This window comes from Mirounga leonina, unplaced genomic scaffold (assembly GCF_011800145.1).
Source record: "Mirounga leonina isolate KUSES-001 unplaced genomic scaffold, KU_Mleo_1.0 Mir_154, whole genome shotgun sequence".
Lineage (NCBI taxonomy): Eukaryota > Metazoa > Chordata > Mammalia > Carnivora > Phocidae > Mirounga > Mirounga leonina.
The window spans coordinates 49,073,334-49,090,757 of NW_023270389.1; the positions used below are offsets into that span (position 1 = coordinate 49,073,334).

Consider the following 17,424-nt stretch of genomic DNA (forward strand, 5'->3'; position numbering starts at 1 on the left):
TGTATCACATTGATTGACTTGTGGATGTTGAACCAACCTTGCAGCCCAGGGATAAATCCCACTTGGTCATGGTGAATAATCCTTTTAATGTACTGTTGGATCCTACTGGCTAGTATTTTGGTGAGAATTTTTGCATCCATGTTCATCAGGGATATTGGTCTGTAATTCTCCTTTTTGATGGGGTCTTTGTCTGGTTTTGGGATCAAGGTAGGGTGGCCTCATAAAATGAGTTTGGAAGTTTTCCTTCCATTTCTATTTTTTGGAACAGTTTCAGAAGAATAGGTATTAAGTCTTCTTGAAATGTTTGGTAGAATTCCCCTGGGAAGCCATCTGGCCCTGGGCTTTTGTTTGTTGGGAGATTTTTGATGATTGCTTCAATTTCCTTAGTGGTTATAGGTCTGTTCAGGTTTTCTATTTCTTCCTGGTTCAGTTTTGGTAGTTGATACATCTCTAGGAATGCATCCATTTCTTCCAGGTTATCTAATTTGCTGGCATACAGTTGCTCATAATATGTTCTTATAATTGTTTGTATTTCTTTGGTGTTGGTTGTGATCGCTCCTCTTTCATTCATGATTTTGTTGATTTGGGTCATTTCTCTTCTCTTTTTGATAAGTCTGGCCAGGGGTTTATCAATCTTGTTAATTCTTTCAAAGAACCAGCTCCTAGTTTCATTGATCTGTTCGACTGTTCTTTTAGTTTCTGTTTCATTGATTTCTGCTCTGATCTTTATTATTTCTCTTCTGCTGGGTTTAGGCTTTATTTGCTGTTCTTTCTCCAGCTCCTTTAGGTGTAGGTTTAGGTTGTGTACTTGAGACCTTTCTTGTTTCTTGAGAAAGGCTTGTATTGCTATATACTTTCCTCTCAGGACTGCCTTTGCTGCATCCCAAAGATTTTGAACAGTTGTGTTTTCATTTTCATTGGTTTCCATGTATTTTTTTAATTCTTCTTTAATTTCCGGGTTGACCCATTCATTCTTCAGTAGGATGCTCTTTAGCCTCCATGTATTTGAGTTCTTTCCGACTTTCCTCTTGTGATTGAGTTCTAGTTTCAAAGCATTGTGGTCTGAAAATAGGCAGGGAATGATCCCAGTCTTTTGGTACCGGTTGAGACCTGATTTATGACCTAGGATATGATCTATTCTGGAGAATGTTCCATGGGCACTAGAGAAGAATGTGTATTCCGTTGCTTTGGGGTGGAATGTTCTGAATATGTCTGTGAAGTCCATGTGGTCCAGTGTGTCATTTAAAGTCTTTATTTCCTTGTTGATCTTTTGCTTAGATGATCTGTCCATTTCAGTGAGGGGGGTGTTAAAGTCCCCCAGTATTATTGTATTGTTGTCAATGTGTTTCTTTGCTTTTGTTATTAATTGCCTTATATAATTGGCTGCTCCCATGTTAGGGACATAGATATTTACAATTGTTAGATCTTCTTGTTGGATAGATCCTTTAAGTAGGATATAATGTCCTTCCTCATCTCTTATTACAGTCTTTGGTTTAAAATCTAATTTGTCTGATATAAGGATTGCCACCCCAGCTTTCTTTTGGTGTCCATTAGCATGGTAAATGGTTTTCCACCCCCTCACTTTCAATCTGGGGGTGTCTTTGGGTCTAAAATGAGTCTCTTGCAGACAGCATATCGATGGGTCTTGTTTTTTAATCCAGTCTGATAGCCTGTGTCTTTTGATTGGGGCATTTAGCCCATTTACATTCAGGGTAACTATTGAAAGATAGGAATTTAGTGCCATTGTATTGCCTGTAAGGTGACTGTTACTGTATATTGTCTGTGTTCCTTTCTGGTGTATGTTGCTTTTAGGCTCTCTCTTTGCTTAGAGGACCCCTTTCAAGATTTCCTGTAGGGCTGGTTTTGTGTTTGCAAATTCCTTTAGTTTTTGTTTGTCCTGGAAGCTTTTGATCTCTCCTTCTATTTTCAATGACAGCCTAGCTGGATAGAGTATTCTTGGCTGCATATTTTTCTCATTTAGTGCTCTGAATATATCCTTCCAGTCCTTTCTGGCTTGCCAGGTCTCTGTGGATAGGTCTGTTGCCAATCTAATGTTTCTACCCTTCTAGGTTACATATCTCTTCTCCGGAGCTGCATTCAGGATTTTCTCTTTGTCTCTGAGAAACGTAAGTTTTACTATTAGATGTCGGGGTGTGGACCTATTTTTATTGATTTTGAGAGGGGTTCTCTGTGCTTCCTGGATTTTGATGCCTGTTTCCTTCCCCAAATTAGGAAAGTTCTCTGCTATAATTTGCTTCATTATACCTTCTGCTCCTCTCTCTCTTTCTTCTTTTTCTGGGATCCCAATTATTCTAATGTTGTTTCGTCTTATGGTATCGCTTATCTCTCGAATTCTGCCTTCGTGATCCAGTAGTTGTTTATCTCTCTTTTTCTCAGCTTCTTTATTTTCCATCATTTCATCTTCTATATTACTGATTCTCTCTTCTGCCTCATTTATTCTAGCAGTTAGCGCCCCCATTTTTTATTGCACCTCATTAATAGCCTTTTTGATTTTGACTTGGTTGGATTTTAGTTCTTTTACTTCTCCAGAAAGGGATTCTCTAATAACTTCCATATTTTTTTCAAGCCCAGCTAGTATCTTTAAAGTGATGATTCTGAACTCTAGATCTGGCATTGTACTAATGTCTGTATTGAGTAGGTCCCTGGCAGTCGGTACTACCTCTTGTTCTTTTTGTTGAGGTGATTTTTTCCATCTTGTCATTTTGTGCAGAGGAGAATAGATTAATGAGAGAACAAAATGCTAGCAGAGTAACAACGTCCCCAGAAAATATACTCTAAACAAATCAGAAAAGACCTGAAGCAGTGGGAAAAGAAAGGGAAAGAGAGAAAAAAGAAAAAGAAAAAAAAGAAAAAGAAAAAGAAAAAGATAAAAACAAAAACAAACAAAACAAAACAACAACAACAACAAAAAAACCAGAATGTGATCAAATATGATCAGGCTGGTATATAGATCAGTGCCACACACTAGATTTGGGGTGTATTTTGGTCTTTTAGCAGAAAGTGCCTCCTAAAATTTTAAAGAAAGAAAAACTTATATATGTACAAAAATAAGGGTTGATATGATGAAGGGATGGAATATGTAAAGATGGAAATTATAAAAAATTTTATGAAAGGAATTGATAAGAAGTTGTTTGAAAAAAGAAAGAAGAGGATTTAAAAAAAGAAAATATAGGGAGAGGATGTGATCAGGCAGGGGAATAGAAAACACCATATACTAGAGATTTAGGGTATATTTTAATCTGTTAGAAGAAACTATCTCAAAATTTTAAAGAGAGTACAACTTATATATATAAGCCAAAAATACGGGTAACTACTATGAAGGGATAGAATATGACTCTAAAAATGAAAAATAAAAATGTTTCTTTTAAAAAAAGGGATTGATAAGATGTTGGTTGAAAAAGGGAAAAAGAAAAATTCAAAAAGAAAAAAAGACAGTTAAAAAAAAATTAACTTTGAAAGACTAAAGAATCATGGTAAAAAGCCATGAATTCTATGTGCAGAATTTTTCCCCTAGCACTGGAGTTCTGCCATTCTCATTGATCGGTAAACTTGATCTTGGCTGGCTGTTCTTGCTGATCTTCTGGGGAGGGGCCTGTTGCCATGGTTTCCAAATGTCTCTGCCAGAGGCGGAATTGCCCCGCCCTTGCCCCCTCCCGGCTAAGTAACCTGCTCGGGTTTGCTCTCCGGGGCTTTTGTTCCCTGCGAGCTTTCCGTCCAGCTTTGGAGGCGGAGAGTGAAAATGGCGGCCTCCCAATCTCCGCCCCGGAGGAGCCGAGAACTCGGGCCCCGCTTCTCAGTGAGCCCCCAGAGAAAAGCTGTCAGTCACTCCCGTCTCCCCGGTCTCCGGCTGCACTCCGGGCTGACCCGGCCTATGACCGCGCGTTTCTATCTCCGGCACCCGACCCAGTTTGTAGTCTCCAAACCCAGCAGATCCCTGCGGTGTACTCCCGTGTGGCTCCTCCCGGGGGAGGGAGGTGAGTCTCCCCGGATCTGCCGCTTGTTGGGTCCCTGCTGGAGGAGCAGTGGCCCGACTGTGCCGCGGATCACGGTTTATGACAACCCTGAGCTGAGAGCCCCCGCCTGGGCTCCGCCTCTGCAGCCGGCTTCCCTGCTCCATTACCTGGGAGCTCTGCCACACTCAGGCACCCCCGGTCTTTCTATGACCCCGAGGGTCCTGAGACCACACTGTCCCGGAGGGTTCCACCCCCGCTTAGCCACCAGAGTGACGTCCCTCGGCGGAGCAGACTTTTAAAAGTTCTGATTTTGTGCTCCGCGGCTCTATCACTTGCCAGAAGCGGCAGACGGAGGCCCCTCCCCCGCCATCTATCCTCCCGAATATCGCCTCGGATTCACTTCTCCGCATGTCCTACCTTCCAGAAAGTGGTCGCTTTTCTGATGAGAGAGTTGTTGCTCTTCTTTTCTTCGATCTCCTGTTGAGTTTGTAGGTGTTCAGAATGGTTTGATCCCTATCCAGCTGAATTCCTGAGAGGAGACAAAATCCAGGTCTCCTACTCCCCCACCATCTTGCTCCACCCCCCTAGTGATAAAAAATTTTAAAGGCATCAAGAGAAAAGAAAATGGTTGCATACAAGGGAAACTCCATAAGTCTATCAGCTGATTTTTTAGTAGAGAGTTCGCAGAACAGAAGAAAGTGGCATGATATAGTCAAAATGCTGAAAGGAAAAAAACTACCCAACAAGGCTATCATTCAGAATAGAAGGAGATATAGAATTTCCCAGACAAACAAAAGTTAAAGATGTTCATCACCACTAAACAACCTTGCAAGAAACATTAAAAGGAATTCTTTGAGTGGAAAGAAAAGGCTGTAATTAGGAGTAAGAAAATTGTGAAAGGAAAAAAATTCACAGGTAAATACAAACATAATAAAAATAATAGATTAATTGCTTCAACTAGACAGAGGTTAAACCACAAAAACAGCAAAATCAATTGTATCTATAAACAGTCAAAGGATTCACAAAATAAAAGGATGTAAAGTATGACAGTATATGCATAACCAGTGTGTAGGGGAGTAAAAAGTTAGTGCTTTTAGAATGGGTTCAAATTTAAGCAACCACCAACTTAATATAGACTGCTATATGCATAATATGTTATATATGAGCCTAAAGAGCCTAATGGTAACCACAAATAAAAAACCTGTAATAGGGTACTGGTGCAAAAATAGACACATAGGTCAATGGAAGAGAATAGAAAGCCCAGAAATGACCCACAATTATATGGCCAATTAATGTTCAAAAAAGCAGGGAAGAATATGTAATGGGAAAAAGGCAGTCTCTTCAACAACTTGTGTTAGGAAAACTGGACAGCTACATGCAGAAGGAAGAAACTGGACCACATCCTTACACCATACACAAAAATAAACTCCAAATGGATTAAGGACCTAAATGTGAGACCTGAAACCATAAAAATCCTAGAAGAGAGCACAGGCAGTAGTTTCTCCAACACTGGTCATAGCAACATCTTTCTAGATATGTCTCCTGAGGCAAGGTAAAAAAAAAAAAAAAAAGCAAAAATTAACAAGTGGGAAATACACCAAAATAAAAAGCTTCTGCACAGTGAAGGAAACAACCAACAAAACTAAAAGATAACCTATGGAATGGGAGAAGATATTTGCAAATGACACATCTAATAAAGGGTTAGTATCCAAACTCTATACTTATCAAACTCAACACCCAAAAAACAACCCAGTTGAAAATGAGCAGAAGACATGAACACACATTTCTCCAGAAAAGACCTCCAAATGGCCAACAGACACATGAAAATATGCTCAACACCACTCATCATCAGGGAAATGCAAATCAAAACCACAATGAGGTATCATCTCACACCAGTCAGAATGGCTAGAAGCAAAAATTCAAGAAACAAGTGTTGGTGAGGATGTGGAGAAAAAGGAACTCTTTTGCCCTATTGGTGGGAATGCAAACTGGAATCGCCACTGTGGAAGACAATATGAAGGTTCCTCAAAAATTTGAAAATAGAACTATCCTATGATCCAGTAATCACACTACTGGGTATTTACCCAAAGAATATGAAAACATTAATTTGAAGGAATATATGCATCCCTATGTTTATAGCAGCATTATTTACAATAGCCGAACTATGGAAGCAGCCCTCGTGTCCAGTGATAGATGAATAAAGAAGATGTGGTGTGTATATATATATTATATATATATATTATATATATATATACACACCACACATATATATTATATATGTATATATATTATATATATACATATATAATGAAATATTATTCAGCCATAGAAAAGAACAAAATCTTACTATTTAACAACATGGATAGATTTAGAGTGTATTATGCTAAGCGAAATAAGCCAATCATAGAAAGACAAATACCATATAATCTCACATATATGTAGAATTTAGAAACAAAACAAATGAACAAAGGGGAAAAAAGAGACAAACCAAAAAACAGACTCTTAACTATAGAGAATAAATTGATGGTTACCAGAAAGGAGGTGAGTGGGGTAATGGGTGGAATAGGTGAAGGAGATTAAGACTATACTTATCCTGATGAGCACTGAGTAATATATGGGAGTGTTGAATCACTATATTGAATGCCTGAAACTAATATAACACTGTATATTAACTATACTGGAATTTAAAAAAACCTGTAATATATACGCCAAAAATAAAGAGAAAGGAATCCCCCAAGCATATCACTAAAGAAAGCCATCAGACCACAAGGGAGGAGATCAAGAGAAGAAGTGAACAGAAAAGAATTACAAAAACACCTGTAAAACAAGTAACAAAGTGGCAGTAAGTACATAGGTGTCAAAAATTACTTTGACTGTAAAAGCAATCTTTTGATTCCTCCAATCAAAAGACATAGGGTAACCGAATGGGTAAAAAAGCAAGACCCATCTATGTGATGCTTACAAGAGACTCACTTCAGACCTAAAGGCACATGCAGATTGAAAGTAAAGGGATGAGGGGCACTTGGGTGGCTCAGTCGTTAAGCATCCGCCTTCGGCTCAGGTCACGATCCCAGGGTCCTGGAATTGAGCCCTGCATCGGGCTCCCTGCTCGGCAGGAAGCCTGCTTCTCCCTCTCCCACTCCCCCTGCTTGTGTTCCCTCTCTCACTGTGTCTCTCTCTGTCAAATAAAAAAAATAAAATCTTTAAAAAAGGAAAGGAAAGGGATGAAAAAACATTTACCATGCAAATGGATGCAAAAAGAGAGCTGGGGTAGCAATACCTATATCAGACAAAATAGACCTAAAGTTTGTAACAAAAGAGAAAGGACACTACACAGTGATAAAGGGAACAATCCAACAAGAGGATATAAAAATTGTAAATATTTATGCATCCAACATGGGAGCACCTAAATACATACAACAACTGTTAATAGACATAAAAGAAGAAATTGACAGTGATACAATAATAGTAGCGGGCCTTAACACCCCACTTACATCAATGGATAGAGCATCCAGACAGAAAATCAACAAAGGAACAGTAGCTTGAATGACACATTGGACCAGATGGTCCTAACAGATATATTCAGAACATTCTACCCAAAAACAGCAGAATACACATTTTTTTTAAGTGCACACGCAACATTCTCCAGACTAGATCACATGTTAGGCCACAAAACAAGTCTTAATAAATTCAAAAGACTAAAATAATATCATGCCTCTTTACCAACCACAACAGTACGAAACTAGAAATCCATCACAAGAAAAAATTTGGGAAGAACACAAATACATGGAGACTAAATGACATGCTACTAAATGATGAATAGGTCAACCAAGAAAATCAAAAAGGAAATTGAAAAACACATGGAGACAAATGAAAATGAAAACACAATCCAAAATCTTCAGGTTGCAGCAAAAGCTGTTCTGAGATAAAATTATAGAATATAAGCCTACCTCAAGAAGCAAGAAAAATGTCAAATAACCTTATACCTAAAGGAGCTAGAGAAAGAACAAAGAAAACCCAAAGCCAGCAGAATGAAGGAAATAATAAAGATTAGAGCAGAATAAATGAAATAGAAATTAGAACAATAGAACAAATCAATGAAACCAAGAACTGGTTCTTTGAAAAGATCAAGAAAATTGATAAACCTTTAGCCAAACTCATCAAAGAGAGAGAGAGAGAGAGAGAACTCAAACAAAATCAGAAATGAAGGAGGAGAAATAACAATCCACACCACAGCAAAGAAAGGACTATAAGAGAATATTATGAAAAATTATTTGCCAACAGATTGGACAAGCTACAAGAAATGGCTAAATTCCTAGAACATGTAACATTCCAAAACTGAATCAGGAAGAAAAAGAAAATTTGACAGACTGATTACTAGCAATGAAATTGAATCAGTAATCAAAAAACTCCCAATAAATAAAAGTCCAGGATCAGACAGCTTCACAGGTGAATCCAACCAAACATTTAAAGAAGGGTTACTAACTATTCTTCTCCAACTATTCCAAAAAAAAAAAAAAAAAAAAAAATAGAAGAGCAAGGAAAGCTTCCAAAATCATTCTATGAGGCCAGCATTACCCTGATACCAAAATCAGATAAAGACACTACAAAAAAAGAAAACTACAGGCCAATATCTCTGATGAACACAGATGCAAAAATCCTCAAAAAAATATTAGCAAACTGAACCCAACAGTACATTTTTAAAAAAGTGATTCACCACAATCAAGTGGGATTTGTTCCTGGCATGCAAGAGTGGTTCAATATTTGCAAATCAATCATATCACATTAAGAAAAAGGATAAAAGCCATATGATCATTTTCATAGATGAATTTGACAAAGTACAACATCCATTCATGATAAAAACTCAGCAAATTAGGTTTAGAGGGAACACACCCAACATAATAAGGCCATATATGAAAAACCCATAGCTAACATCCTACTCAATGGTGGAAAACTGAGAGCTTTTCCTCTCAAATCAGGAATAAGAACAAGGATATCCACTCTCATGACTTTTATTCAACTAGTATCAGATGTCCTACCCACAGCAATCAGACAATGAAAAGAAATGAAAGGCATCCATATTGGTAAGGAAGTAAAACTTTTACTATTTGCAGATGACATGATACTATACACAGAAAATCCTAAAGACTCTACCAAAAAACTACAAAAATGGATAAATGGATTCAGTAAAGTCACAGGATACAGCACTTATATACAGAAATCTGTTGTATTTCTACATATTAATAATGAAGTAGCAGAAAGAGAAATTAAGAAAACAATTCCATTTATAATTGCGCTAAAAAGAATAAAATACCTAGGAATAAACTTAACCAAGGAGGTGAAAGACCTATACTTTGAAAACTATAAAACAGTGATGAAAGAAATTGAAGATAATACAAACAAATGGAAAGATATTCCATGTTTATGGATTTGAAGAACCAATATTATTAATATGTCTGTGCTACCCAAAGCAATCTACAGATTTAATGCAATCCGTATCAAAATACCAACAGCAGTTTTTACAGACTGAGAACAATTAATCCTAAAATTTGTTTGGGATCACAAAAGAAAAAAATTCTTAAGGAATAAATCTTTAATCTTGGCTGCACTGTATTTCCACAGATAAACATCTATTGAAGATTAAATAAAAATTTAAATTATATAATACAAGGAGCATTCCACTAAATGCACAAGTCAGCAGATACAACAAACATCAGAGAATTGGGTTGTTAAGAATTTCAGATTATTCAACAATCTTAGAGGTATATGTGTAAAATGATTAAATAAAAGGAAAAAAACATAGAAGAGCAAGATGCTATAAAAAAAAACTAAGCAGTTTCAAAAAGGAATTGATTAAAACTTACATATAAAACTAGTTATAAATGGTCATTACCAAGGCTCTGAGAATGCAGTTTCTCATTTGCTGTGGACATGACCATAAAAAAATTTTCCCACTAGGTTTTCTTTCTTTCTGCTGCTTTGCTAGCATTCAGCCTATTGGGAAAATTTTATCAACCCTGTTCTATTTCCATTGGCTAGATCAGCACTGTCCAGTATAAATGTAACACAAGCCATATGTGATTTGGTAATAGTCATATTTCAAATTCTCATCTGACCATACATGGCTAGTATATGGAACAGCGTGTGCCTAGATCTCTACTCTTGCAAATGTCTTTTGCTAAATCACTCTTGCTAATAACCATGCAACTTGTAATACAATAGATTTAACAGAGGGAGGCGGGCTTCAGTTTACATGATCATCTCTAGAACCTTACTTTTATGTTCCTGTTATGTAGGACTGACAGTGACAACTGTGGATGGAACAAGTACTTTTTAAAAGGGCTATTTTGAAGATCATGATTCTGACTTTGGAGGAACTACGGTGATTGGAAGCAGAAGGAATCACATGTAAAATTCCTTAAATAAAAATTTATTGACTTAAAAAAAACTAGTTATATAAGATAAAACTTAATTGTTCTGTTAAATAAGTATATCCTGCCCAACTGAAGAGATCATTAGTGAAATCAGAAAAAGCTTCTCAGTGGGATATAAAATTTGGAAAATATGACAGGTCAAGAGATGTAGCAAAGAGAATATTCTTTTAAAAATTATAGAACCAACACTTCTGAAATAAAACAACTACAGTAAGTAAAAATTTAAAAATGTTAAATCCAAAAGAACAAACAGAACTGGGGAGGAGATGGTTTGTGAAAAGAAAGAGCAACAGAACTAGGAAGAATAGAAGAAGATGAATGAGTTTTAACTAATACAGGCACACTGGAGAAAGACAGTGTGTCCTAACGCAATTGCAGTAAATGAAAAAGAATGAAGACTCTTGACGCTACAGAACCTAAGAAAATCTTTGGAATTGAAGGCATCAAATGCATCTGCAGGCTGCGATATGGAGTGGAAACCAGGAAGAGATTGCAGTATAGAAAGTCCAGACTCAGGAATACAAAGTGCTGCTTAGGATGTTAGTGCTATGCAGAACATAACAGTTGCTAAGTGAAGTCTCCATGTGAGTGAGCAGGTTTCCACATCACCTGCCAAAGTGCTGGCAGTTGGGCTTACACTATGGAAATACATGAGCCTAATGCCCCCTGGTCCTCAGCTGTTTGGTCAACGGAGACTTCTGGATGTACATCTGTGTATCATCTCTTACTACTCTCAGCTGTTTTAGCTTCCTCTAAATGAGTCAGGCTTGATCACCTCCTCCAACATGGCAGGAGTCAAGGCAATTCCAGCACTCAGTCCCAATACAGCCAAACTCAGACTCTCTACAAAGTCTCCACCAAGTCTCTGGCTCTTTCTTCTACAGTTGGGCAACCTACTATGGTTGTGCTTAACTTGTCTAATGAATAGAAGTTGAGCCCTGGTGAACAGAAAGAAAAGGAAAATCAGTGTATGAATAAAACTGCTATGAACGATCTTGTACATTTTTTTGAGGGGTGTAGGTTTTTGTTCTTCTGTTCCTTTGTTCTTCCTAGGAGTAAAATTTTTTGGTTACAAGGTAGACTTACGTTTGCTTTTATGATAAGCTGCCAGATCTTTTCCCAAGGTAGTTGAACCATTCAGTATTTCCACAGCAATGTATAAGAGTTCTGGGTTGCCACCATTGGGTATTGTCTATTTTTAAAAATTTTAAATTATTTTAACTGTATGCTTTTATTTCGTGGTGAATTTCAATTGTATTTCCTTGAGGACTAAAGATATGGAGTACTTTTTTATGTTTATTGGCCCTTTTCACATTCTCTTTTGTGATGTGTCCATTCAGATCTTTTGCCTGTTTCTTATTAGGTTGTTTTGTTTTTATTAATGAGTTATAGGAATTTTTTATAATAACTAGATACTAATCCCTTGTGAAGTGTAAGTTTTGCAAATATTTTTTTCCCTAGCTTGTGACTTATCTATTTTTTCTTAATTTTTTTTTATGGATGAGAAAAAGTTTTTAATTTTGAGGAAGCCCAATTTATAAATTCTTTCTTTTATGGTTATTGATGTCTATATTCAGTCTAAGAAAACTGCTTATCTCCAAATTGCAATGATACTAATAGTATAAAGAGTGATAATGATTAATAGTTTTAGCTTTTACTTTGAGACCATGAGTCACTGTAAATTAATGTTTGTGTATTAGGTAAAGTACAGGTCAGAGTGCATTTTTCCCCCATATATTTAGTTGTTCATAATTTGTTAAGAAGATATTCCTTACCACATTGGGTTGCTTTGACATTTGCCAGAAATTAAGTTACCATGTAACTATGGGTATATTTCTGATCTTTATTCTGTTCCATTGCGTTATCTTACTGGCTCTAATGCCATTGCCATGTTTCTTGATTACACTATCTCTGTAAGTCTGAAATCATGTGGTGCAAATTGTGTAACTTCATTCTTTTTAAATATTATTTTGGATATTTAAATCTTTTGCATATTGATAGATATTTTAGAATCAGGTTATCAATTTCTACAAATAAATTGGCTGAGATTGTGATTGAAATTGCATTCAAGCAATTTGTAGAGAATTTTGGAGATCAAATTGTGGAGAACTGACAATTTTATAATATTTATATATATAGGTGGGTCCAATTTAGTTAACATTTTTAGTTTACATTTTCGAATTTAGTTTACTTACAGTCTGTGAATCTGTGAATCTATATCTTTCTACTTGTTCAGTTTCAAATTTCTCTGCAGTTTTCTAGTTTTCACTTTACACCTATTCTTAAATGTATTCTTAAGTATTTTATAATTTTTGATGATTTGGGGAAGAGAGTTATTTTTCACTAAATTTTGTAATTGCTATCACAATGTAAAATACCACTGATTTTTATATTACTTTTAAATACAGCAATTTTGCTAAATACATTTATTGGTTCTAATAGATGTTTTGCAAATTCCTTAGAATTTTCTGTGTTAATCTTGATATCATTTGCAAATAGATAGTTTTATTTCTATTTTTATTTTTATGTGTTTTATATCCTTTTCTTCACTTATTGCCCTGGCCATCACCTCCAGTAAAATGTTGAATAGGAATGATGAGAATGGACATCTTTGTCTTCTGAATAATCTTATGGAAAAAATGTCTAGTCCTTTATCACAAATTATTACAATATGTTTTGTTTTTCATAGATGTCTTTTATCAGATCAGTGAATTTCTATTTTATTTCTAGTTTGATGGGAGTTTTTTTTTTAATCATGAGTTGGCATTAAAATTTGTCAATCTTTTTTCCTGAATCACAATTATATTTATATATAAGTGGGTCCAATTTAGTTAACATTTTTAGTTTATATTTTAGAATTTAGTTTACATTTTACATTTTAGTCAGTAATTCTTGTTCTCTTTCTTTTCATAATGTCTTTCAGGTTCTGGTATTAGCATGATTCTTGACACACAAAATCAGTTGAAAAGTGTTCTCTTTTTTTCTTAAAGAGGTTGTTTAAGTTTGGTTTTATTTCTTCCTTATGGTCTGATAGAATTCACCAATAAAACCACCTAAACCTGCTGTTTTCTTTGTGGAAAAGTTTTTTTTTAATGATAAATTTAATTTCTTTAGCAGATATATGGATTTTCCAGTTTTATTTTATCTTATATCAGTTTAGTAATGTGCATTTTTTGAGGAATTTGCCCATTTTATTTAAGCTGTAGAATTTGTTAGCATAAAGTATATAATAGTCCCCTATTATCCTTTTAAATGTGTGTATAATCTTTAGGGAAAATCTCCTTTTTGTTCCTGATATTGGGAATTTGTGTTATGGACCTTTTTTTCTTGATGAGTATATCCAGGTTTTTATCAACTTTATTTTTTCTTTTTTTTTTTAATTTTCTGTTCTCATTTTTATTATTTCCTTTTTTATAAGCAAGTTTCCTTAACTTTACTATTATAAATGTACAAAAGATATACCTCAAGAATTTTTTATAAGAATTAAATAAAAATTTTTTGGCACATAATACTAAATTAGTGATATCCATTATAATAATTACAGAGACTTCCCTGGTACTTCATGTAAGGTTCTCTAAAATTCTAGTTAACAATGATTGATATTAAAGATTTTCATTCTGTATGTAGACAGAAATTTCTTTAAAAATTTTATTTGAGTATAGTTGACAATGTTACATTTGTCTCAGGTGTATAACATATTGATTCAATATCTCTATGTTATGCTATGTTCACAAGTATAGCTACCATCTGTCACCACACAATGTTATTACAGTATCATTGACTATATTCCTTATGCTGTGCCTTTTATTCCCATGATTTACTTATTCATTCCATAACTGGTATACTGCATCTCCCACTCCCCTTCATCCATTTTGCCCATCCTCCTATCCCCCTTTCCTCTGGTAACCATTAGTTTGTTCTCTGTATTTATAGGTCTGATTCTGCTTTTTGTTTGTTTGGTTATTCATTTGTTTTTTTTTCAGATTCCACATGAGAAATCATATGGTATTTGTCTTTATCAGTCTGACTTATTTCCGTCTAGATCCATCCATGTTGTCGCAAATGGCAAGACCTCATCCCTTTTAATGGCTGTGTAAGATTCCTGTGTGTGTGTGTGTGTGTGTGTGTGTGTGTGTGTGTACACCACATCTTCTTTACCCATTAGTCTATCAGTTAGGCACTTAGGTTGCTTCCATATCTTCGCTATTGTAAATAATGCTACAGTAAACATAGGGTGCATATATCTTTTTGAATTAGTGTTTTCATTTTCTCTGGGTAAATACCCAGTAGTGGAGTTGTTGGATTATAATATATTTCTATGTTTATTCTTTTGAGGAGACTCCATACTGTTTTCCACAGCAGCTGTACCTCTCTGTTCTTACCAATATTTCATGAGAGTTCCTTTTTCTCCACATCTTCGCCAGTGCTTAGTTCTCATCTTTTTTATTTTAGCCCTTCTAACAGGCATAAAGTAATATCTCATTGTGGTTTTGATTGGCATTCCCCTGATGATGAGTTGAACATCTTTTCATGTGTCTGTTGGCCATCTGGATGTTTTTGGAAAAATGTCTATTCAACTCCTCTGCCCATTTTAAAAATTGGATTTTTTTTTATGATGATTTGTGTAAGTTCTTTATATATTTTGGATATTAACCCCTTATCAGATATGTCATTTGTAAATATTTCCTCCATTCAGTAGGTTACCTTTTAGTTTTGCTGATGGTTTCCCCTGTTACACAAAAGATTTTTATTATGATGTAGTCCCAATAGGTTTTTTTTTTTTTTCTTTTTCTTTTTTCTCTCTTGCCTGAAGAGACCTATGTGGAAAAATGTTGCTATGGCCACTGTCAGAGAAATTACTGCCTGTGTTCTTTTCTAGGATTCTTTTGGTTTCAGATCTTGCATTAGGTCTTTAATCCATTTTTGGTTTATTTTTGTGTATGATGTAAGAAAGTGGTCCAGTTTCATTCTTTTGCATGTAGCTGTCCAGTTTTCCCAGCACCATTTATTGAAGAGACTGTCTTTTCCCATTATATATTCTTGCTTCCTTTGTCATTGATTAATTGGCCATAGAAGTGGGTTTTTTTCTGGTGTTTCTATTCTGTTCCATTGATCTATATGTCTGTTTTTATGCCAGTACCATACTGTTTTGATAACTACATATTTGTAGTTATATCTTGAAATCTGGAATTGTGATACCTACAGCTTTGTTTTCTTTTTCAAGATTGCGGTGGCTATTTAGGGTCTTTTATGGTTCCATAAAAATTTTACTATTATTTGTTCTAGTTCTGTGAAAAATGTTGTTGGTATTTTGACAGGGATTGCATTGAATCTGTGGATTGTTTTAGGTGGTATGGACATTTTAACAATATTATTTTTTCCAATCCATGAGCATGGAGTATCTTTCCATTTGTGTTGTCTTCAATTTCTTTCATCAGTGTTTTATATTTTTCAGAGTATGGGTCTTTCACTTTCTTGGTTAAGTTTATTCATAAGTATTTTATCCTTTTTGATGCAATTATAAATGGAACTGTTTTCTTTATTTTTTTTATTAGTGTATAGAAATGCTGCTGATTTCTGGGTATTAATTTTGCATCTTGTAACTTTACTGAATTCATTTATTAGTTCTAGTAGTTTTTTGGTAGAATCTTTAGGATTTTCTTTTTTTAAGATTTTTTATTTATTTGGGGCACCTGGGTGGCTCAGTCATTAAGCGGCTGCCTTCGGCTCAGGTCGTGATCCCAGGATCCTGGGATCGAGCCCTGCATCGGGCTCCCTGCTTGGCGGGAAGCCTGCTTCTCCCTCTCCCACTTCCCCTGCTTGTGTTCCTTCTCTCGCTGTATCTGTCAAATAAATAAATAAAATCTTTATTAAAAAAGATTTTTTATTTATTTGAGAGAGAGAGAGCACAAGCATCAGGCAGGAACAGAGGGAGAGGGAGAAGCAGACTCCCCGCTGAGCAAGTAGCCCAATGCGGGACTTGATCCCAGAACCCTTGGATCATGACCTGAGCTGAAGGCAGACACTTAACCGACTGAGCCACCCAGGTGCTTAAATTTTCTATGTATGGTATCATATCATCTAAAAAATAGTGATAGTTTAGCTTCTTCTTTACCAATATGGATGCCTCTTCTCTTTGTTGTCTGATTGCTGTGGCTAGGACTTCCAGAGGTATGTTGAATAAAAGGGGTGAGAGTGGACATCTTTTAGACAGGAGAAATTTTAATGAAGTAGAGCACAACAGCTTAATAGTTTGAGGTCTTTACTGAATAAACTCATTAACATTTATAAGGCTGTATGCCCTTCAAAATGAAAACAAAACAGAGACTGTTCCTACCTGAGTGAGACAATCTTCTCTTAAACAGTAGCTTCAGTTGCTCACTGTCTGATGAGGACGTTTTTATAGAACTGTGCTGAGTCAGCATGCCAGTTCCATTTATATAACTTGAATGAGATCAGTCTTGTTGGAAAAGAGGGTAGGGATTTCTAAAACCTTGTATCTATGACAGCCTTGAATGGAGAAAAAAAAAATCATAGAAGATTGGAAAGTCAAGAACAGGGAGGTGGAATGGAACTACTTCTAGTTGAAATGCAACTGTGTTGATGGGCCCATGCTAGGCACTTTATGTATTTTATTACTGATACTCCTAATATTATGTGATGTAGATTATTATGTCATTTTAGAGATGAGTATATCCAAGGTTTTGTGAGCTATTTTGGGATTCAAATTTAGGATTGTAGACCCAAATACCCATTTCTTAACATTGCATAGAACTTATACATAGCCCTCCAAAGTAAATGAAGAGCCATACACTTATTCAAGCATTGGTGTGGTAGCAAATAGTGGTGTCAACCAGAGTACTGATTAAATATACTTGTTAATGTTTGTCTGCAACCCCAGACTTTAAAATCTGGCAAGATGCAAAGCAAGAAAAAATGTCTACAGAATCTCAAAAAAAAAAAAAAAATTGGAGGGTAAAGGATGAGATATATACAGTAAAACAACTGTAGACCTT

At 35.6% G+C, this 17,424-nt stretch overlaps 1 non-coding gene across 1 annotated transcript; it reads left to right on the plus strand.

Moving 5' to 3' along the window:
- Nucleotides 1-9,857: 9,857 nt before the first annotated feature.
- Nucleotides 9,858-9,983, plus strand: LOC118014616. The gene has a single exon (XR_004680326.1). It is a non-coding gene; the product is annotated as a small nucleolar RNA SNORA32 (small nucleolar RNA).
- The last annotated feature ends 7,441 nt before the right edge of the window (nucleotides 9,984-17,424 follow it).